This window comes from Bubalus kerabau, chromosome 1, assembly GCF_029407905.1.
Source record: "Bubalus kerabau isolate K-KA32 ecotype Philippines breed swamp buffalo chromosome 1, PCC_UOA_SB_1v2, whole genome shotgun sequence".
Classification (NCBI taxonomy): domain Eukaryota; kingdom Metazoa; phylum Chordata; class Mammalia; order Artiodactyla; family Bovidae; genus Bubalus; species Bubalus kerabau.
In genome coordinates this window covers 131,812,034-131,836,068 of record NC_073624.1, presented here as the reverse complement: position 1 = coordinate 131,836,068, position 24,035 = coordinate 131,812,034, and the positions used below count along the sequence as shown (strand labels likewise).

Genomic DNA, 24,035 nt, shown 5'->3' with positions numbered 1-24,035 from the left:
AGCACAGGGTTCTTTTGAGTAGGCAGTGAAACACATATAAATCTTTACCTGTTCCTCACATTGAACCTGACTGGTCCAACTTTTGAATTGGTCAAGTAATATTCTGTTCTGTGAACTTGCTGATACCTTGAACTCTTCCTTTGTTTTTCTGGTCTTCTGAATGAGCTACCATGAGGGTTCTTGTGAATTTTTAATCTGCGCTGATTCCCTGGGCTCTTGACGTTTGAATAGAAATGGATAGCAAACATGGATTTCTTATGATAACATTTCATAAGTTCTAGGGTTGCCATAACGAAATACTGAAACCTAGGTGTCTTAAACAACAGAAATTTATTTTCTCATCATTCTTGTGGATAGAAGTTCCAGATCAAGGTTCGAGCAGAGTTCGTTTTCGTGAGACCTCTCTTCCTGGTTTGCAGATGGCCATAGTTCCACTATGTTCTCACACAGCCTTTCCTGTATGCCTGTGTGGAAAATTCTGGTGACTCTTCCCCTTCTCATAAGGATACTAGTTCCACTGGATGAGGGCTCCACCCTTATGACCTACTTTAACCTTAATTACCTCCTTTAAGGTTCTGTCTCCACACTGAGTCACATATGTGTTAAGGCTCCAACCTATGAATTTGGTACAGGGAGTGGGAATCAATGGTATTTGTGATATGAGGGAGACTTAAGTATGGGCAGAGTCCCCTCTTGTTGAGGCTTAATGGCAGTGTTGAGGTAAATTTCATTGAGATGATGAAATGTGAGCAAAGAAAGGAAGGAGATAAGGGAGTTATCTATGTGGCTCTCTGGAGAAAAAGCATTTCAAGCAGAGGGAACAGCCACTGCCAAGGCCTTAGGACAGGAATGTATCTAGAGTGGTTGGTAAATAGTAAAGAGGCCAGTGTGCCTGCAGGATGGCAGAGTAGGAAGAGATGAAGTTATGGGGATCCAGTTGGTGCAGAATTCTGCAAGCCATTGTAAGGACTTTGGTTTTACCCGAGTGAAATGGGGAGCCACTACAGGGTTTTGTGCAGAAATGTGACATGGTCCGATTTACATATGCATGTAGCCACAAAATGATTATTTTAACATATTTTGGTGACTTGGCTGTGAAATTATGCACATATACATTAACTGCATCTTTTAAAACCTTGATTTTAGAATCTCCCTTTAGAAACTAATTTTAGAGTCAAATTATCTGGAATACTGCCCACTTATGAAGTTTTCCAGCATGTGATAAATGCATAAGTAGGGCTTCCTTCTAGATATCTGTCACTTGTCTTTATTCTTCCTTCTATTGCATGTGCTTGATTACACATTATTTTGTGTGTTCATCTGAAATATTTTAAATAAGTTTTATCTAATATGTATATTTAACATCTATGTTCTAAGATACTCTTATACAGAGTTAATACTATGGTTAAAATACTTTAAAACTCAGATATAAAGAGAAAAGAATAGTCACAAAAGACATTACCTTGTGCCTTTTACAAGAAAATAATACTTTGAGGGCCAATTGTGTACCATTGTCATATAAAGTCTGTTTTGTTCTCTTTGCCTTTAACAAAATCATGACTGTCTATTATTTCCCATTTGAGAAACAGAAACTAGCTTGTTACTTAACACTTCTGATCTCTTTTGGCCATTAAAGAAAAAAAAAGGGGGTGTTTTTGAGATCAGTGTGTGAAAGTTGGTGTATAAATAAGAGTAGGTTCAAACAGTGAAGTAGGTCATTTGGCTTCCTCTTCCTCTGAATTCAGGGAAATTCCCCAAAGTATCTTAGGCACTTAGCACACAGTACCAACACAAGTAGGTGTCACTATATATTTGTTAAGTAAATAGCATTTCTTTCACTAACTTGCTGGAGATTTCATGCATTGCCCATCCCTGGAGTAGTCCAGTTTTAAAAGATTGTGGGAGGAGGTGGGTGAATTGTCAATGGTTGAACTTTAGAAGTCAGTGAGAAGATTGTAAAGTCTGGGATTTCCCCAAGAGCCCCTTCAAACCACATCACTGGGCACCTATTTACTTGGTTAGTCACTGGATCAGATGGAAGTTGCATTTGGTATACAGCCTTGGGATATAATATCCTGAATTATTTCTAGATTCCCATGTAAAGTGGTTGATTCTAAACCAGCTCATTTCAATTAGTAAACCATTGCTTATACAGTTGACCTTTGAACAACGGGTTTGAAAGGGCACCAGTCCACTGTAATACAGTACTACACCATCTGAAGTTGGTTGAATCCATAGATGGAGTAATGATTATAAAGCTATAGGCAGGATTTTTAACTAGTAGCGGGCCAGTGCCCCTAATAGCTTTCCTCTTGTTCAAGGGTCAGCTGTACCTTGTATTAGGTAGGACTTGAACCCTAGACTTTGAAGCCTCAAAGCTCAGGTTCTTTTCCAGTGTCTTAGACATTCCACCGCAAGGCCAGCCGCAGTGACTAGGTGGTGATGCCAAACTACGGCATCAGTAGCCTGTCAGCCATATGCTGGACCTGACAGTCAGTGATGAAGCTAAAATATCCTTGTATTTAACCTATGGTTCCCACTCTCTGGAGGCACTGCTATTCTAAGACACATAACTTTGACAGTGCACACTGCCTGTGTGTGAAGAGGGTTAAACATACACCTTTGCACTTAATTCTAAAGTAGCTTCGTAAACCTCTTTACGTTTTTGTAATAAGCCTACAGTAACCTTTGCAAAATGTTTATTTTTTCCAGGCCCCGGAGGAAGGGCAGAGTTCCTCGTGGGTAACCCTTTCTCTCTCTCCCAACCCCTTCTCATATTTCTTCTCCCATCCTCCGGACCCAGAGAAGGGGCACAGTATGATTATCTATGTTGAACGGAGGGAGAGGACGCTACGCATGGACTTGGTGCTTTTCAAACGGAGCAGGCTCTCCCTAGGGTGTGACGCAACCCGCCTCGCAAAGCCCTGAAAGAGCGAGGACGCGGGACCAGCCACCCCGCCGCGAGGAGAAAGCCCGGGCCCCGGCCCCACCCCGAGAGCTCGGCCCGCCTTCTTCTCTTCCTCATTGGCTCCAGCCTCCACGCGTTACGCCTGCGACGCTGGCGCTGCCTTACCGGCGAGGGGCGGGGCTCGGGACGCGTGAGGCGGGCAAGTGCGCAAGCGCAGGAGCGAGTCTGGGGCCGGACGGGGGGAGGGAGGGGGTGGTGTACCCGGTTTCCTGGGTTACCTGAGGGGGCGGGGGGTAGGGAATTTGTGGTGGCGGTGGCGGCGGCGTCAGCGGCGTCGACTCGGGATTCTCCCGGTGAGGAGGAACGCGCGTCATTGGCGGCCAGAGAGCAGGTAAAGGCGGCCGCCGGGCCCGGGCATGCCGGCCGCTGTTGGGGGTCCCGGATCCTATCGGTGGCCTGGAGGGAAGGCGGTTGGGGGTGGCAGTCAGCCTCGGCTGGGGGTCGCGGTGGCAGGGCTGAGGGCGCGGGGGACTCGGCCTCGACGCGCCGGCCCGAGGCTTCTTTCCGGCTCTGGGGCTCCGGGACGTCTCCCCGCCGCGCCCGGGCAGCCTTTGACAGCACCTGAGCCGCGGGCGCGAGCTCTGCCCGGCTTCTCTGGACCTTTGCGGCGGCCAGCGGCCACTAACTTTATTTCCCGGCGCTCAGAGGGCGGAGGTCAGGCAGGCTGGCGGCGACTTGCTGCGGTCTTGATTGCATTTGTTATCCTGTGCCCCGGCACAACTTGCACCCGGGCCGGGCCCACACCGGCAGGTTGACGGCTGGAGTTGACAGTTTCGGCGCCACCACCCTGCGGGTCGCGCTGGAAGATCTTGCCCCGCGGGTGTTCGCCCACCTGTCATCTCTGCGCCTCAGCCCTCTGCCTTTTTTTCCCTGCCTGTAAAGCCCTATGCCCGGGCGAGAGACTCTTTAGAGGATCCTCTGAGACATCTGCCGTCTGTCCCGGGCATCATTGGCGTCTTGTCTGAGGTGCGGGTTGGCCTCTGGTGGGATTATAACTGTGTAATTTTCTGTATGGGAAATAACCCAGGGAGACCCCAGCACCACAGTGTGGAAGCCAGTTGTTTACTTGGTGGCGGAGGGGGTAAGCTTTAGAGGCTTTAAAAAACGCTTCCTAGCTCTGGGTCTTACTGGGTTAAACAAAACAAAACAACCATACACACCCAGCGATAGCACTTGGTAGTTGATGAGGTTGTTTTAAGCAGATACAACATTTTAAGAGAGTTGAATCTCGTGTTTAATACTTTGGTGTTGAATTCAGACCAGAATGTTTCCTTGAATATTGAATTCAGCTTGCACTTTCCTTGGGATTTGTTTAGCAGATTGCACAAACTTGAATTGGTCTTTTCTTCCTGATGATCCTTGGCTATTCTTCTCTGTTACTTTAAACTTCCACACCCAGGAACCTTATGCTAATAAAGATGTTGACTTTGTGCTTTCATCTTATAAATGTAGTTAATTAATATGGGGGATCTGTTTTAAAGAGCTTTGCAAGTAGCCAGCAACATTTTTTTTTTCTGACAGCTCTTTGTTGTCATCCACGTTGTTACTACAAAGGTTGGAAAATTTGGAGAATGAGGGAGCATAGGGAGGAAATGAGTTACTATATAATTTAATTTACATTAAAGTGAATTTGTAAGCTATAAGATTATATGTGAATATAGTAAATATTTTTGAGTACCTACTGTGTACCAGTTTTCTAAACAGATAAATATCCTCTCCAGCAGGGAGTTTGCATTAGTAGGGGATCGCAGATAATAAAATATGTTCTTTGTCTGATGGTGTTAAGTACTATAGAGAAAAAGCATGGATGAGGTAGAGACTTGCAGTTTTATTTTGTTTTACCAAAGTATAGTTGATTTACAATGTTGTGCTAATTTCTGCTGTACAGCAAAGTGATTCAGTTTTATACACACACATGCACATACATTCTTTTTTTTAAATACCTTTTCCATAGGATACTGAATATAGTTCTCTGTGCTGTACATTAGTACCTCGTTGATTATCTGTTCCATATACTAGCTTACATCTGCTAACCCCAACCTCCCACTCTGTCGCCTCCCCTTTGACAACCACAGATCTGTTCTCTAAGAGACTTGCAGCTTTAACTAGAGATAGCCAAGGAAGACTTCCTAGAGAAGATGACATTTGAGCCCAAGACTACAGGGAAGTGAAAGGGCAATCCCTGCACCTCTCTGAGGGAAGAGTGTTCAAGCAGAAAGAAAGGCACTTGCAGAATGCTTAGAGGCAGGAGTGTCCTGGGCGCATTTGAGGGCAGCAGAGGCTGATTTGGCTGTGGTGGAGTGAGCAAAGGAAAAGCAGTGGAAATGCAGGAGAGAGGTAAGTGGGAATGGGGAATCAGATTGTGCAAGGGCTTGTAGGCCTTTGAAGGACTTGGGCTTCCACTCTGAGGGGGAAGGGGGCTCATCCTTTTGAATAGGGAAGGCATATAATCAGACTTGCCTTTTAAAAGGATCACTGTCATGGCTGGATGGAGAATAGATTTTATCTGGGGTGGGTTTGGTGTTGGGCAGAAGCGGTGATGTCAATTCCAGGACCTTTTCCATAATCCAGGCCAGAGAGGTTGTACTTTGGACCATAGTGGAATTGGTAGAGTGGTTGATTTCTCAATAAATTGAGGGTAAGGTCAACAGGAGACTTAAAGGACACCAGAATTTCTGTCCTGAGCAAGTAGATAGATGGAGTAGACATATATTGAGGTGAGGTTCATGAGAGGAGCAACTTGGTTGAGAGAAGGTTAGGAGTTGGTTAGAAAATAATGAAATTAGACTCCAAGTGGAGATTAGTAGTAGTAGACCCAGTGACTTTGTATTGAAGACACTTCTATGTTATCTTGACTATAATAGGGACTTAAAATTTTCAACCATGAACTGCCAACTTTTTTCATACTCATTTTCTTTCTAGACTTTTGGACCAACCTGATCATCTTTTTCATCAAATGTAGCTTTGTTTTTACTTGCATGCACTTAAAGCATCTGTTTCAGTTGTAGAGAAAGCCATATAATCCAGAATTTCAGAATACATTTTTCATTTGTTGTTGTATCTAACTTGAACACCTTCATCTGATTAACCTTTTTCTGAATTGTTTTTGGATACTTCAGGAATCTTGTTATCAAATGTGGCTTCACTTGGCCATTTGTGAATTACAATGGAAATGACCTGTATTTTTAATACTTTACTAGTAGTCAGTAATATACTGACTAATATATATATACTAATATATACTAATTCTTCTGTTTCATTAAAGATGGCTTGACATAAATGGGCCATCACATATTCAGTGGAGATTTTCTTCATCAAATTATGCAGTATTTGGAGCAATAGAATTTGATCTGTACAACTTGTATGAAAAATATATTATGGTCTTAAAATTTAAGGTCTACCCCTTAACAGTTTCAGAACTCCAGTAGTACACTAATATTTTTAAAAGGATTTTAAATCAAAACACATGAAAGTATATAAAAACATGTTAGATAAGTATGTTACATAAGTATCTAAAAATCAGTTTAGTTCAGTCACTCAGTTGTGTCTGACTCGTTTGACCCCATGGACTGTAGCACGCCAGGCCTCCCTGTCCATCACTAACTCCTGGAGTTTACCCAAACTCGTCTCCATTGAGTTGGTGATGCCATCCAACCATCTCAATCTCTGCCGTCCCCTTCTCCCCCTGCCTTCAAGCTTTCCCAGCATTAGGGTCTTTTCCAGTGAGTCAGCTCTTTGCATCAGGTGGCCAAAGGATTGGAGTTTAAGCTTCAACATCAGTTCCTTCCAATGAACACTCAGGACTGATCTCCTTTAGGATGGACTGGTTGGATCTCCTTGCGGTCCAAGGAACTCTCAAGAGCCTTCAACACCACAGTTCAAAAGCATCAATTCTTCGGTGCTCAGCTTTCTTTATAGTCCAACTCTCACGTCCATACATAAATAGCTATAAACTGATCTTAGAGTTGATAAGGAGTTTGTATTCTCTTTGCTATTGCTTCTCACCAGTGTTTATCCTGTGCCTCTTAATTCTCCTGGCTTTGTTTTACAGTAATTGAGACATTGGGAAATTTTGAATGCTATCCAAGTCTAACTTCTGGGAAGACAAAAAAAAAAAAAACACAAAGAAAAATCTTATCTAATAATATGAAAGGGCAATGTTTAAAAGGTGTAATCATCTTAATTAGCCAAGAAAGAAATCAAACAGTTTTCCAAAAGGCTAGTCATTATTCCATTCAAATGTGATTCTTTGAAGTCGAAACTCAAGACAGATCAGGAAATTAAAGAACTTTTAGCCACTTTAGATAAGTGGAAGAAATAGATGAATAATAGGTAGAGTAAGTACCACACATATTCTCTACAACTACTGCCACTCGTCTATAAAAAGTAAAGAGAATAGAAGATTTTTGCCAGAAACCCGAAGAGTTGCACATTTTAAATCAAAAAATGTGTGAGGAGGTGAAGCCTGGAAACTATACGTTAAACATCTTGGCACTGACTGATTTCTATAAAAATTGTAGACCAGATTGCCAAACAGATGCTTTGTGATTTGTGATTAGAAAATAAAGTACTGATTACTAAGATGCAGAATAGGTTTTTAAAGAATACATCATATTATGCTAACCTCATGCTCATTTTGCCAAAGATATAATAATATTAAATAATCTTTATGAGTACCTCACTACAGAATGCATTCCCATTTAGCATCTCATTTAACCTTCACACCATCCCTGTTAAGTACTATCAGGGGAGGAGGGGCTCAACAGTAGGGATCCTGGGGAGACACAAAAGGGACACATATGGGAGATTTGGGGCTTCCCTGGTGGCTCAGATGGTAAAGAAACTGCCTGCAGTGCAGGAAACACAGCTTTGATCCCTGGGTTGGTAAGATTCCCTGGAGAAGGGAATGGCAACCCTCTCCAGTATCCTTGCCTGAAGAATTCCATGGACAGAGGAGCCTGGTGAGTGTACACTCTGTGGAGTTACAAAGAGTCGGACATGACTGAGTAACACTTTCACTTTCATGGGAGTTTTTAGCAAGGACTTGTTTAGATACAAGGTAGGGGAAAAAGAGGGAGGAATCAAAGAGGGCGTTAAGGATTCTGGATTAGGTGAATGGTGGTGCTGCTGCTGCTAAGTCGCTCCAGTCGTGTCCGACGCTGTGCGACCCCATAAACGGCAGCCCACCAGGCTCCGCCGTCCCTGGGATTCTCCAGGCAAGAACACTGGAGTGGGTTGCCATTTCCTTCTCCAATGCATGAAAGTGAAAGTGAAGTCCCTCAGTCGTGTCCGACTCTTAGCGACCCCATGGACTGCAGCCTACCAGGCTCCTCCATCCATGGGGTTTTCCAGGCAAGAGCACTGGAGTGGGGTACCAATGGTGATGCTAGTAATCGATATTCTAAAAAGACAGAGAGGAGTAGATAGGGAGATCAGTTAACATCAGTTTGGTGAAGTAGCTGTTTTGTTTCTTGAAACTGAATCTGGAATGAGTCACGTATAATTTAAAATTTTAACATATATAGGTCTGGAGCTCAGGAGAGAAGTCTGAACCAAGAAAAAAAAGTTTTCATTCATTCAGTAAATATATTCTTTCAAATAGTTTTGGTAAAGCAGGGAGGACAGTGGGTGGAGATTTGAGCAGGGAGATGTGATTAGGGAAGGTTTGTTTTTCTTTAAACATGGAAGAAAAAGGATACTTTAGTGGACTGAAGGAAAGGGGCTATTAAAAAGGAGAGAAAATTGAAGTCACAAGAGAAAGAAGATAATAGACATAATCTCAGAGGCAGTGGAAGGATTGGGAACAAGAGTACAGGTGCACAGGTGAAAGGGTTATCCTGAAGAAAAGTAGTGATGCATATTCCTTTTGAAAAAGGAAAAGGATATAAGGAGTAGACACAGAGACAAATGAGTAGCCAGGATAGTTTCATTTGTTTCTGTGGAGCAAGGTTATCTGCTGAGATTGAAAAGGAAGAGCATGGATTGGGGTATTTTTGTGGGGAAAGGACAAGTTACCATTGTGATTGGAAAGTGGCCTTGACCAAGGACAAGTGACCTAATCGCTGATAGTGTTTAACGCCCCTGCAATCACAAACATAGAAAGAGGCTGTCCATGCTGAAGCTGTTTTCTCCAGCAGTTCCTGTAACAGAGCAGAAGGCAAATAGGCTGAACCTGGATGGGGATTGGAAGGGAAGGTATGATGGAGAACTTGGGTAGAGGGTGGTGTGAAGTCAAGGGATTACCGGTGGTGATGAGGTTGTTAACTGATGGGCTGAACTTTTAAGTATCCTGCTTGATTAAGGAAGAAAGTGAAGCCATGACAGGGCTGACAAATGTGGAGAATGAAGAGGATGAAGAATCCCAATGAGTAAGCTGTAGGATTAGTGGAAGTAAAGGAGTATGAGAGATGGAAAAATGTGATGTGAGAGTCCTAAATTTAAGATTCTGGTGCTGGAACAATAGCAGGTGAAATAAGAGCCAAAGTATGACCGATGATGGTGGGTAAAGATTAATAGCACTAATTACAATAGTAATACTAATACAAGCAACTGTTTATTGTGTGCTTTGTGCTAGTCACCATACTAAATGCTTCTTATGGATTAATTATGAGCTTCTCATAATAAACCTGTGAGCATTATTATTATTTAATACTAAATCGAACTTATTTTTTACCACCATCCTGTGAAGCACAGGAGCTCCATTTTACAAATGAAGAAACGGGGGCTCAGTGAGATTAAGTAATTTTCCCCAAGGCACACAGCTTGGAGGTACCTGAGTCTTTCTAGCCCCAGAACCCTTATTTATGCCCAACTCCTAAATCATGCTGGCCTTCTGCCAAGTAGGGGTCATTGAAGAAAAGGAAGTCAAAGTACTCTAAATCCTAGTGTGTTGGCATTAAATTTTCTCATGGGTAGTGAAGCCCTGGAATAACAGATCTTGTGTGGCGAGGAAGACAGAAATTGTATGACAAAGTTCTCAATAAATGAATGACTCAAAGGTCAGTCAGTGACAACTCTAACTATAGTTATAGCCTTAAAATGGGATGGAGTGGGATAATAATGTCCAAATCACCTTTGGAAATCAGAATAGTACTGACTTGTCTTCCTGGCCTGGGATCTGGGTGTCCATAGTGATTTATTAAGAGAAGGAGATGAAGTGATCCTCTTGTGTGGAAGTAGAGGATATAGGAAAGTTTCTTAGCAACAGAACTAGGGATTCTAATGGTAGGGAGTAAAGAATTCAGAGTTGAGCCAGGAGGACTCATCTAGTTGTGCATTAAAAATCAGAAAGGATGGTGGCAGGTAGGCTGATTATATATCGACTAAACTGATGTTATTTTGAAAATGAAAAGACATTAATAATTACTGTGGGACAACAAGCATAAAGTAGGACTGTCCTGGACAAATCGAGCTATTTAGTCATATCAGTCATTGGTAACCTGATGACATACCACCCTGGAAAGGGGTTGTAGATGTTGGGAAATGAATTGAGCCTTGAATTAGAGGCACGTGAATGGAGCTTACTAACCTAAGATTATTCTCTAACCCCACAACACTGCCCTGAAATGTTCTGGGTATGTCTTGTTCTATAAGGGTCTGGAAATTTGAAGGAAGTTATGAATTAATCTCTAGAGGAAATTTTGGAAGCCATTATTATATAGATGACACCTGAAACCTTGGATGGATGAGATTGTCAAAGAACACAAAGGGAAGTGAGGCAGAGGGGAGAATGCAGAGGCTCACCGATGTGAAGGAGCTGGTGAAGAAGCGTCCAGGCAAGGAGACAGAAGGAGAGGTCAGAGGGGCAGGAGGAAAACCAAAAGAGATTTGGCATCTTCCATGTCACGAGATGGAGCAGGACATGACAACCCATTCCAGTATTCTTACCTGGAGAATCCCATAGACAGACTGTAGGCTGTACAGGCTACAGACTGAAGCCTGGCCAGCTATAGTCCATGGGGTCACAAAGAATCAGACATGACTAAAGCAACTTAGCATGAACACACACATGTCAAGAGGCAAGAGAGATTTAAGAATGGGTAATTAATAATCTCATATGCCTCATTGAAAAGACCCTGATGCTGGGAAAGACTGAAGGCAGGAGGAAAGGGGGATGACAGAGGATGAGATGGTTGGATGGCATTACCAACTCAATGGACATGAGTTTGAGCAAGCTCTGGGAGTTGGTGATGGACAGGGAGGCCTGGCGTGCTGCAGTCCATGAGGTTGCAAAGAGTCAGACACGACTGAGTGACTGAACTGACTGACTGACTGATGCCTCATGTTCCTCAGAGAGGTCAAACGAGATAAGGATATCCGTTGGATTGAGTCTGGCAGTTAGAAGTTTATTGTTGGTCTTGACTTGAATAGTTTCAGTAGAGTGGTATGTGCAAAAGCCAAGCTGCTGTGCACATAGTATGTGTGTGTGGCAGGGGGCAGGGGGGGAGGTGAAAAGACTACTTCCAGTGCAGATTACCCTTGAGTAATCTTGAAAGAGGAAGGTGTCAACAGAATTTTTTTCTTTCTTTCTTTTTAAACATAGAGAAAAAGCCAATGGAGATGAAGGGTTAAAAACTGAGAAGAAAATGGAAGTGCTAGCAGTGCCTCCTAATAACGTCTAGTCAGTAATTTTGTAGTAATCAGAAGACTGAAAGTGAGAGAAAGAAATATTTTAGATCAAGGAAGACAAACTTCATAATAACCATAATTTGTCAGAAACTGAAATGGGTGGAGAGTGTTTATAGAAAGGAGGGAATTCCTAATTTGGATGAAATATTGGAAAGTGACATCTAGGTTGTGGATTAACTCTAAGTTTCTGGTTTTTTCCTCCCCTACTTGTAATCCTGTGTTTTTGTGGAATAATAGAACCATGTTCCATCTCCAAGGTTGTTATTAGAATGGATTTGCTATTTTCTATGGATTTGTTCTTATAATTCGCACTTACTAGCTTTTTTAAAAGTTAACTGTGTTTGTACATTGGAAATATTTTCTGGTTAAGTATATTTGTTTTCTATTGTGGTTACATTTGATTCTTGGCTGAATTCACTGGTTTTGGTAATTTCTATTTAACAAAAGTGAATTCACATCTATATACATGTTTTCTGTTATGAACGTGTAAAGAGCAATAATAGTATGTTAATTTTTTTCTTCCCTCTTTAAATTTGTTCTGATCAAAATGTAATTTGCTGCAGTGGAATTCTTATTAGTTTTGTAGTTCACTTGTCTTGGTTCCTTAGGTTGAAGAGTAATAGTCATGAAGTGAAGTGAAGTCACTCAGTCGTGTCTGACTCTTTGGGACCCCATGGACTGTAGCCTACCAGGCTCTTCCATCCATGGGATTTTCCAGGCAAGAGTACTGGAGTGGGTTGCCATTTCCTTCTCCAGGGGAACTTCCCGACCCAGGGATCGAACCCGGGTCTCCCGCATTGTAGGCAGACGCTTTACTGTCTGAGCTACCAGGGAAGCCCTAATTGCATAAATATTTTTTCAACAACATAATTATTATACAAAGTTTAGATGAGTGTAAAATTAAAACAATGGTGAGAATGGGTTCCTCAATTATTATAACTATGTACTTTATTTGAAAGGCAAGGAGAACATTAATCAGTTCATAAAATGCATTCATTGTTACGTCTTCTGAATATTCGTTCATTGAAGTGCAAAAATCAGTGTATCCTGGCCAATGGTAAAAGGAAATTTTGCTGGTGTGACTTGTAGGGCAGCTGTTTATATTTGTCAGCTCACTCTTACACTACTTTTTTATATTTACTTATCTGAACCTTTAATACACTATGACTTTTCTTTTAGTCTATTAAAGATTAAAATCCTTTGCCATTTTCTGGATTTCCTATTAACGATGATTCCAAAGACAATAATGCTGATAACTGTTCTTGCTTTTCTCTGTTAGCTTTATTTAAAAATTTTGGAGTCTATTTCTAAAATCATACATTCCATGTTACTGAAATGTATTTATTTTCTCTACATCTTATTTTTTTTTAATAGAATCTCTGGTTTTGACAAAACCTAATGATGCGCAATTTAAAGAAACATTTAGAATGTGTAATTTTAATCTTAATCTTGATGCTTACAGTTACTATATGACTATTCAGTTCAGTTCAGTTGCTCAGTCGTGTCCAATTCTTTGCGACCCTATGAATTGCAGCATGCCAGGCCTCCCTGTCCATCACCAACTCCTGGAGTTCACCCAAACTCATGTCCATCGAGTCAGTGATGCCATCTAGCCATCCCATCCTCTGTCATCCCCTTCTCCTCCTGCCCCCAATCCTCCGAGCATCAGAGTCTTTTCCAATGAATTAGCTCTTCGCATGAGATAGCCAAAGTATTGGAGTTTCAGCTTTAGCATCAGTCCTTCCAAAGAACACCCAGGACCGATCTCCTTTAGAATGGACTGGTTGGATCTCCTTGCAGTCCAAGGGACTCTCAAGAGTCTTCTCTAACACCACAGTTCACAAGCATTACAATATTACTATTTTCTGACTATTGTACTGTTAACGAAAGTCCATAGCCTAAAAAATACTTAGAGATCATCTACTTGTGTCTTTGTTTGAATATGTATAAGAAGAATGGGGATCAGAAAAGCACTTTGCCTGAGATCCTAAAGAATTTGACGCAAAACAGAAAACTGAAAGTGTTTTGACTTTTAGTCTAGTATTCTTTCTCCTATACCACCAAATTCTTGAATATTTGAATACACTTAAAAAATGTAATCTCATAGCCAAAAGATGCCTTATACAACACGGAAGACAATGGTGTTTGGTTTCTAGTATGTAGTTCATGTGTAACTTTAACCCTTTTTCTTTGCCCATGTCTACATGCAGATCACAGTGATAGAAACTAGATTGTAATGATACCAGTGTGGTTGAAAAACAATATAAAGTGTAGGTTGATTCTGAAATGCATTATCTCAGAATCTGTTTTACTTCTGTTCTTGATCACTCCCAGTCCCTGTGCCCTTCTCTCCTGCTATCTGTCCATCCTCATGAATGGTTAGAGAACAGCAGATGAAGCAACCAGATCTCAGTTTGGTCTTACTGTTGTTTGTCTTGCTGTGAACTGTTCTGTAATAGTAAACACATTTGTCTATAATTGCCTCAGCTGAATTTTTTTCTTTAGAAGGGAAGCTAATTTTCATTGTGTCTGTAAGAATTACAGAGGAATGAGGAAACTAGAACAATCTACATTTGCAAGAAGTCTTTCAAGCTTGTCAATACCTGTGTTCAGTATTTTTGAAACTTATTTTGCAGGCCCTTTACCTTATACAATATATATGTTAAAAACTGTTCATCATTATGATGTTACTCTATAAATTATTTTTTACTGTTTGTGTTTCACATTTAGCATAAGGCTCCAGGATTTTTTGTGTGTGTGTTTCTTTAGGAGGTATGGAAAACCACCATGTCTACTGTTGATTTTAAAGAACTTTGAAACTGTAAACTCCGAATCATACTCTTTAACATAGGAAGAATAAACATCTACGCTTTTATTGCTGAAGTTTTTTGTTTCTAATCTAAAAAATATTAGTAAAGGTTTTTAGGTGTTTCTGTAGCACTTTCCTTAATACATTAAGTTTTTGTGTGGTATGGAGAAAGGCTTTTGTAAATGTGCCTGTTTATTTCTCAGTGCTTTAGGTGTTGAATATTTCATAAAGGAATTTGAGTAACAAAATGTTTACTGTCAAAGTTAGTATTAAATGAATTGGTTTCTATTTATTGACCTCTTACTATTTGACTTATTTTTAAACAAATAAGACCTGATTTCCCTTCATAAAATATAATCTAGCTTTGAAAGAAACAGTGTAATCCCGTAATACAATGTACTGAGTCCTAAGATGCAGGCATTTAGAAAAGTAATTGGTAGTTAATGGGAATTTCGTAGCAGCAGCAACATGATTTAAAAAAAAAAAAAAAAACAGTGAAATAATGTTGAGAACCTTTAGGGGGAATTATGGCATGGTACATTGTGTTTTGAGATGTGTTGAGAGATTAAAAAAAAAAGTTAGCGGAGGGAATTCCATAGCATGATAATAAAGAATTAGGATCTTATTCCCTAGGAATTGAAGTGCCATTTATGATTTTAAGGAATGTGGCTGACATTTTTAGCAGTTGTAGAATTTGAACTGAATGGAAATGCACCAGGAAAAGCGACCAATTAAGAGGTTGTTGGTATTGCAAGTGAGAGAGATCAGGACCGGAGAATGCTTCGTCATAAGATGAGAGGGCAAGGACCAGATTCAAGGTGATGATCATAACAGCTAACAATTATTGATCTTTTGACAGTGTGCCAGGCAGAGTGCTATCTCATTTAGTTTTAACATTCACAACAACTTGAGGTGCTCTTAGGAACTCAGTTTTATAGATAAGAAACTGAGACTTAGAGGAAATCAAGTCTAAGGTCACAGAGTTAGCGAGTAGGAAATGCAGAGGTGAACCAGCCAGCTGTCAAGAGGAAGAATTGACTACCCAGATGAAGTGCTATTCTTTCTTTTTCTCTTGAGTGGCTGGGTAGAGGCCATTAACTGAAACAGGAATGAGGAAGGAAGAGCTGATTTGTTGGAGGGAGGAGTTAATGTTTGTTTTGAAGAAGAGAAATTTGATAGAATACAGAGAGACTGCCTGGTTCTGAATCCTGCGTCTGATACTTGTAGCTCTGTGACCTTGAACAGTTACCTAACCTCACTGTGCTTCAATTTCCAACACGTGACAAATAATAAGGGTATATTTGTAGTTACAAGACTGTTATGAGGATTAAACCAACCACTCCAATAGAGTGCTTACGGAAGTGCCCAGTGTGTAGTAATTAATCATGGTAGGTATTAGGTGTATCACCATCATTATCAATTTGTAAAAATCTAGAGATCTGTTATGAAGATGGATGAGCTATTCAGGGTAAAACTTCTAGCACAATTATTCCTAGTAGGAATGTACAGCCCAGAGAGATGATTTAGTTGATGGGCCTTCATCGTTCCTTTTGGTGCAGCCACAATGTCTCAAAATTTCCATTCTTTTATGGTGCCCAGGATCAAATACAGATAATCTTTTGAGTTATCTGCTTGTCCAATTTGTTTTAGAGAAAACGAACTGCTTTTTGAAGGGTTTTAGTGTGATACCCTTGGGTGTGACTTTCTTGGAATTTCCTTTAAAATTCTGCCTTGCTACACTGTGCTTGGGTTCCTTATTTCCTGGCCACGTTTTTGTACAAGGAGCCAGGATGACCTCTCCTTTCTGAGCCAATCAAATTTTCCTCCACATTTACTAGTTAAGGATTATTATATAGTTCTATATATGGCAGAAAGTGAAGAGGAACTCAAAAGCCTCTTGATGAAAGTGCAAGTGGAGAGTGAAAAAGTGGGCTTAAAGCTCAACATTCAGAAAACGAAGATCATGGCATCTGGTCCCACCACTTCATGGGAAATAGATGGGGAAACAGTGGAAACAGTGTCAGACTTTATTTTTCTGGGCTCCAAAATCACTACAGATGGCGACTGCAGCCATGAAATTAAAAGACTCCTTGGAAGGAAAGTTATGACCAGCTTAGATAGCATATTCAAAAGCAGAGACATTACTTTGCCAACAAAGGTTCATCTAGTCAAGGCTATGGTTTTTCCAGTGGTCATGTATGGATGTGAGAGTTGGACTGTGAAGAAGGCTGAGCGCCGAAGAATTGATGCTTTTGAACTGTGGTGTTGGAGAAGACTCTTGAGAGTCCCTTGGACTGCAAGGAGATCCAACTGGCCCATTCTGAAGGAGATGAGCCCTGGGATTTCTTTGGAAGGAATGATGCTAAAGCTGAAACTCCAGTACTTTGGCCACCTCATGCAAAGAGTTGACTCGTTGGAAAAGACTCTGATGCTGGGAGGGATTGGGGGCAGGAGGAGAAGGGGACGACAGAGGATGAGATGGCTGGATGGCATCACTGACTCGATGGACGTGAGTCTGAGTGAACTCCGGGAGCTGGTGATGGACAGGGAGGCCTGGCGTGCTGCGATTCATGGGGTCGCAAAGAGTCGGACATGACTGAGCGACTGATCTGATCTGATATATTTAATATGGAACACTAGGTCAGAGCCAGTCAACTTTTATCCCTCTTATGTTGCAATCCCCATTAGAGCAGAAGGTGTTACTTCTTGTTAAAATATAAATACTTCTTTCCAGGAGGAGCAGAATTTTCTTTTTTTCAGTTCACTTCTTGATGTGAATGAGACATGAGGAAACATGGAAAATGATAACATGAACCTGTAGAAGACCTTGAGAAGTTTAGGATGGCAGGATATATTGCCTGGAGGACAGATAGGCATGATTACTGCCTAATTATAGTTACACTTAGTGCCAGACCCAATCACTAGAATGCACTGACAGGTAATATTCTAAAAGATATAGTTTGGCTGTGAAAGTGTTAATCACTAAGTCGTGTCCGATTCTTTGTGACCCTATGGGCTATAGCCTGCCAGGCTCTTCAGTCCATGAAATTCTCCAGGCAAGAATACTGGAGTGGGTAGCCTTTCCCTTCTCCAGGGGATCTTCCTGACCCAGGGATTAAACCTAGGTCTCCTGCATTGCAGGCAGATTCTTTTTTGGTTTGCTATGCCAAGTTTCTCAAAAATTTCATGCCGTATTAGGAAGAACATTGGATAGGAATCTGAAGACGTAAAGCCCTGTGACTTTTGGGAAATCTCTTAACCTCCATCTGTCTTAGGGTTCTTATCTATTAATGTAAAATTTTGAGGGAGATACTGCTGCTGCTGCTGCTGCTGCTGCTAAGTCGCTTCAGTCGTGTCCGACTCTGTGCGACCCCAGAGACGGCAGCCCACCAGGCTCTACCGTCCCTGTGATTCTCCAGGCAAGAACACTGGAGTGGGTTGCCATTTCCTTCTCCAATGCATGAAAGTGAAGAGTGAAAGTGAAGTCACTCAGTTGTGTCCGACTCTCAGCAACCCCATGGACTGCAGCCCACCAGGCTCCTCCATCCATGGGATTTTCCAGGCAAGAGTACTAGAGTGGGCTCTGTTAAGATAGTTATCCAGACTGTAAACGATTTGCCTTTGCAGACAATGTTATATGAGGTATTTATATCTATAAGGCTCTTCTCCAGGTTGTTTAAACTGCAGTGTCCCTGAAAGTGGCATTGTGAGAGAACCCTGGGAAGAAGGTTTGGGGAAGTTCTGGTGTTAACGTCATCAAACTTAACTGGCCTTAGGGTTTGCCTCACATGTGCTACCCTACTTTTGGAGCCCTTTCCTTGATCATCAGGGCCACCCCAAATGACTTGGATGTGTGGGAACACCTTCTCCCCTTGCTTGACAGGGAACTGGGTTGGGGGCATGACAAATGTGTTGTTAGCCATCTGAACTGGAACTGTCAGTTCAGTTCCCCAGGGGGACTGGGGTAGTTACTCAGAATCCTTAGGGTCCAGAGTTCAAAGCTTTAATGACATTTTTTTCCCCCCATGAATACCACATTAGTATTCAAGGAGCTGGAGACCAGTCTAAACTTCATAAGAATGTGTGACATCCTGACTGTGAACCAGATATTCTTTCATGCAGAATTCGGAAAATCAAGTTCAATATTTGTCAAGAAGCACCTGAGCTCTAAACAACAGCTATAATCTGAAACAACTGTCATAATTTCTTTTGAAGTTAATCATTAAATGGAAGTTGAACATCATCCTCAAGTATGGTGAATTATCAGTAATTATGGGATTGTGATTTATCTTGCAAAAAAGGTTTATATTATCACTAAGGTAGTTTTTCAGAGAAGGCAATGGCACCCCACTCCAGTACTCTTGCCTGGAAAATCCATGGACAGAGGAGCCTGGTAGGCTGCAGTCCATGGGGTTGCTAAGAGTCGGGCACGACTGAGCGACTTCACTTTCACTTTTCACTTTCATGCACTGGAGAAGGAAATGGCAACCCACTCCAGCGTTCTTGCCTGGAGAATCCCAGGGACGGGGAAGCCTGGTGGGCTGCCATCTATGGGGTCGCACAGAGTCAGACACGACTGAAGCAACTTAGCAGCAGCAGCAGTAAGGTAGTTTTTATGGATCTCCGATTCAGCTATTTAATTTAGAACTTTGTTGAAGTGTCACACCCTTTAATTCTCATTTTAAATTCCAAGGATTTTATAAAAATAAGCCCATGAAATATGTTTTACTTTTTCATATTCAATGACTATCAAATTTTACTTCAATTTTCTCAAGAGAATATTTATTTTCCACTATAACATAGGTTGTAAAGATGCTTATATTAATAAATATAGGTAATAAATGGATAAGCAACAAGAGTATATTGTACAACATGGGAAAATATAGCCATTAGTTTGTAGTAACTTTAAATGGAAGATAATCTATAAAAATATTAAATCACTATGCTGTACACCTGAAACTAATGTAATATTATTATAAATCAACTATACTTCAATTAGAATAAAAGCAAGTAAGCTATTTGTAAGAAGAAAAATATTTGGTATGTAAATAATATCATCGTAAACTTTCTGTCTTAAGTCTGTAGTTGGGAATCATTCTGATAGCTATTATTTAATATATCTAGTATGACCAAACATTTACAAGGTAAAGCCTAGATTAGCAGATATTTGCTTCTTAGATGTTGTATAATTTAACTCAACCGATATGTCTTATCTAGCTGATTCTTTAAAGAGAATTCTATTATCTGAACAAGATCATTTCCTAGTATCTTCTCCCTTCCCCCATCCAAATCTCTTGTATGTTTGGCTCTGTGCTATGGTTAACAAAAGCGTGTAGGGGGAGATTTTTGAATCTTGTTTGCAGGTGTACAGATTGCAGACTAGTGAACTTTGAGTAAAGATTCTGGGCAACATTCTGGGCAACGTTTAGAGACAGTGTTAAGGAAACTTCCTTATCCATTGATTTTTAATTGACCTGACAGAAGAAAAGCTGTTTCTTCTAAATGTCGTTATTTTAGTTCCAGTTAATTAGCTCTAAAAATATAATATAACTCCCAAGACAATTGTCATAGGACCTTGAAATGCTGGCTTTCATTATTGTCACCTATAGAATGTGGGGTTGGAGAGTATGAAGTGGAAAGTTTCTGCCATTTGTAAGTGCACAAAATGATAAAAATAGTGTTATCATTTTTTCCTCAAGTTTTTTTGATCTTTAGTGATATGCTGCAAAGAATCTGTGAGATCTTTGGGAAAGTCATAAATCAGTTTATAATCAATATATACTAAACTCTGTGAAGAAATGGGATTTAGCATAGTTAAGAGTTCATGTGAACAACCCTTATTTTCATGAAAGCTGCTTCAAATTGCAACAGATTCTGCTTGAGTAAGAATTCATTGAGTACTAATTATTTTGTGTATTATTTGTGTAAGTCTCCCAATAATCTTATGATTTTTAGTAGTCTTCTATTTTTTGGTACCTAATACATTTCTGAAAAATATTCTTTGTGATTATAATTTCTCTAATACTATTGTAAGTAGCAGATTTAGTAAGTATGTACCTAATACTGGGTTGGTCAAAAAGTTCATTTGCATTTTCCCATAACATCATGCAAAAAAAGGCAAATGAACTTTTTGGCCAATCCAATGTTGTTTTAAAAGACAATTTACCAGAAATTTTGGTGTTCAATGAAAAATTAAGAATTGAGTCCTTTAGATGATGCTGTTAAGATGAGGAAAAGTATGCTTTTTAATCAGGCCATAAGAATAAAGTTCATTATTATAACATTTTTTCTTGTTAGATTTCCTTTTTCTTCTTGTTTAATGTAGAAGTCACAAGACAAGGAAAAGGCAAAAAATGCAGATACTTTCTGCTTTTATTTTCAGTGTTTCCTTGGAAACTCCATCATCAGATCAGATCACATCAGTCGGTCAATCATGTCCGACTTTTTGCGACCCCATGAATCGCAGCACGCCAGGCCTCCCTGTCCGTCACCAGCTCCCAGAGTTCACTGAGACTCACATCCATCGAGTCAGTGATGCCATCCAGCCATCTCATCCTCTGTCGTCCCCTTCTCCTCCTGCCCCCAATCCCTCCCAGCATCAGAGTCTTTTCCAATAAGTCAACTCTTTGCATGAGGTGGCCAAAGTACTGGAGTTTCAGCTTTAGCATCATTCCTTCCAAAGAAATCCCAGGGCTCATCTCCTTCAGAATGGACCCGTTGGATCTCCTTGCAGTCCAAGGGACTCTCAAGAGTCTTCTCCAACACCACAGTTCGAAAGCATCAATTCTTCGGCACTCAGCCTTCTTCACAGTCCAACTCTCACATCCATACATGACCACTGGAAAAACCATAGCCTTGACTAGACGAACCTTTGTTGGCAAAGTAATGTCTCTGCTTTTGAATATGCTATCTAGGTTGGTCATAACTTTCCTTCCAAGGAGTAAGCGTCTTTTAATTTCATGGCTGCAGTCACCATCTGCAGTGATTTTGGAGCCCAGAAAAATAAAGTCTGACACTGTTTCCACTGTTTCCCCATCTATTTCCCATGAAGTGATCAGACCAGATGCCATGGTCTTCGTTTTCTGAATGTTGAGCTTTAAGCCCACTTTTTCACTCTCCTCTTTCACTTTCATCAAGAGGCTTTTTAGTTCCTCTTCACTTCCTGCCATAAGGGTGGTGTTATCTGCATATCTGAGGTTATTGATATTTCTCCCGGCAATCTTGATTCCAGCTTGTGCTTCCTCCAGCCCAGCGTTTCTCATGATGTACTCTGCATATAAGTTAAATAAACAGGGTGACAATATACAGCCTTTATGTACTCCTTTTCCTATTTGGAACTAGTCTGTTGTTCCATGTCCAGTTCTAACTGTTGCTTCCTGAGCTGAATACAGATTTCTCAAGAGGCAGATCAGGTGGTCTGGTATTCCCATCTCTTTCAGAATTTCCCACAGTTTATTGTGATCCACACGGTCAAAGGCTTTGGCATAGTCAATAAAGCAGAAATCGATGTTTTTCTGGAACTCTCTTGCTTTTTCCATGATCCAGCGGATGTTGGCAATTTGATCTTTGGTTCCTCTGCCTTTTCTAAAATCAGCTTGAACATCAGGAAGTTCACGGTTCACATATTGCGGAAGCCATATGCATACCCTTAATTTTTCCTGCAAACTGGTCTGAGGAAAGGGTGTAGTGATCTTTTCTTCCTCTAGATGGCACTCTCTGTTGGAACATGTTAAGCTGGTGTCAAGCATTTAAAATCAGTTCAGTCACTCAGTCCAGTCCACTCTTTCCGACCTCATGAACTGCAGCACGCCAGGCCTGCCTGCCTATCACCAACTCCCGGAGTTTACCCAAACTCATGTCCATTGAGTTGGTGCTGCCATCTCATCCACTGTTGCCCCTTCTCCTCCCGCCCTCAATCTTTCCCAGCATCAGGGTCTTTTCCAATGAGTCAGCTCTTTGCATCATGTGGCCAAAATATTAGAGTTTCCGCTTCAACATTAGTCCTTCCAATGAATATTCAGAACTGATTTCCTTTAGGATGGACTGATTGGATCTCCTTGCAGTCCAAGGGACTCTCAAGAGTCTTCTCCAACATCACAGTTCAAAAGCATCTTTGCTTTCCAAAAGCACCAATTTTTTGGTGCTCAGCTTTCTTTAGAGTTCAACTCTTACATCTATACATGACTACTGGAAAAACCATAGCCTTGACTATATGGACCTTTGTTGGCAAAGTAATGTCTCGGCTTTTTAATATGCTATATAGGTTGATCATAGTGCTTTTCTTCCAAGGAGTAAGCGTCTTTTAATTTCATGGCTGCAATCACCATCTGCAGTGATTTTGGAGCCCAAAAAAATAAAGTCTGTCACTGTTTCCACTGTTTCCCCATCTGTTTGCCATGAAGTGATGGGACCAGATGCCATGGTCTTCGTTTTCTGAATATTGAACTTTAAGCCCACTTTTTCACTTTCCACTTTCACTTTCATCAAGAGGCTGTTTAGTTCCTCTTCATTTTCTGCCATAAGGGTGGTGTCATCTTCGTATCTGAAGTTATTGATATTTCTCCCGGCAATCTTAATTCCAGCTTGTGCTTCCTCCAGCCCAGCGTTTCTCATGATGTACTCTGCATATAAGTTAAATAAGCAGGGTGACAGTATACAGCCTTGACGTTCTCCTTTTCCTATTTGGAACCAGTCTGTTGTTCCATGTCCAGTTCTAACTGTTGCTTCCTGACCTGCATACAGGTTTCTCAAGAGGCAGGTCGAGTGGTCTGGTATTCCCATCTCTTTCAGAATTTTCCACAGTTTATTGTGATCCACACAGTCAAAGACTTTGGCATAGTCACTAAAGCAGAAATCGATGTTTTTCTGGAACTCTCTTGCTTTTTCGATGATCCACCAGATGTTGGCAGTTTGATCTCTGGCTCCTCTGCCTTTTCTAAAAACAGCTTGAACATCTGGAAGTTCATGATTCACGTATTGCTGAAGCCTGGCTTGGAGAATTTTGAGCATTACTTTACTAGCGTGTGAGATGAGTGCCATTTTGCAATACTTTGAGGATTCTTTGGCATTGCCTTTCTTTGGGATTGGAATGAAAACTGACCTTTTCCAGTCTTGTGGCCACTGCTGAGTTTTCCAAATTTGCTGGCATATTGAGTGCAGCACTTTCACAGCATCATCTTTTAGGATTTGAAAGAGCTCCACTGGAATTCCATCACCTCTACTAGCTTTGTTTTTTCCAGGATGTCTGGCTCTGGGTGAGTGATCAGACCAGCATGGTTATCTGGGTTCATGAAGATCTTTTTTGTGTAGTTCTGTGTATTCTTGCCACCTCTTCTTAATATCTTCTGTTTCTGTTTGGTCCATACCATTTCTGTCCTTTTGCCAAGAGAATGCGCTGGTCATAGCAAACACCCTCTTCCAGCAACATAAGACTCTACAGATGGAGATCACCAGATGGTCAACACCAAAATCAGATTGATTACATTCTTTGCAATCAAAGATGGAGAAGCTCTATACAGTCAGCAAAAACAAGACTGGAGCTGACTGTGGCTCAGATCATGAACTCCTTATTGCCAAATTCAGACTTAAATTGAAGAAAGTGGGGGAAACCACTGGACCATTCAGGTATGA

At 41.0% G+C, this 24,035-nt stretch overlaps 1 protein-coding gene across 3 annotated transcripts in view; it reads left to right on the top strand.

The window, feature by feature from the left end:
- Positions 1 to 3,144: 3,144 nt before the first annotated feature.
- Positions 3,145 to 24,035, top strand: part of LYST (lysosomal trafficking regulator) — a 175,658-nt gene continuing 154,767 nt past the window's right edge. For 2 of the 3 annotated variants that reach the window (XM_055588766.1, XM_055588781.1), the window contains exon 1: positions 3,162 to 3,299. The gene's annotated coding sequence lies outside the window, so the exon portion shown is untranslated. Of the gene's footprint in view, positions 3,300 to 24,035 lie in introns of all 3 variants that reach the window. The other variant, XM_055588773.1, reaches the window with a different exon arrangement.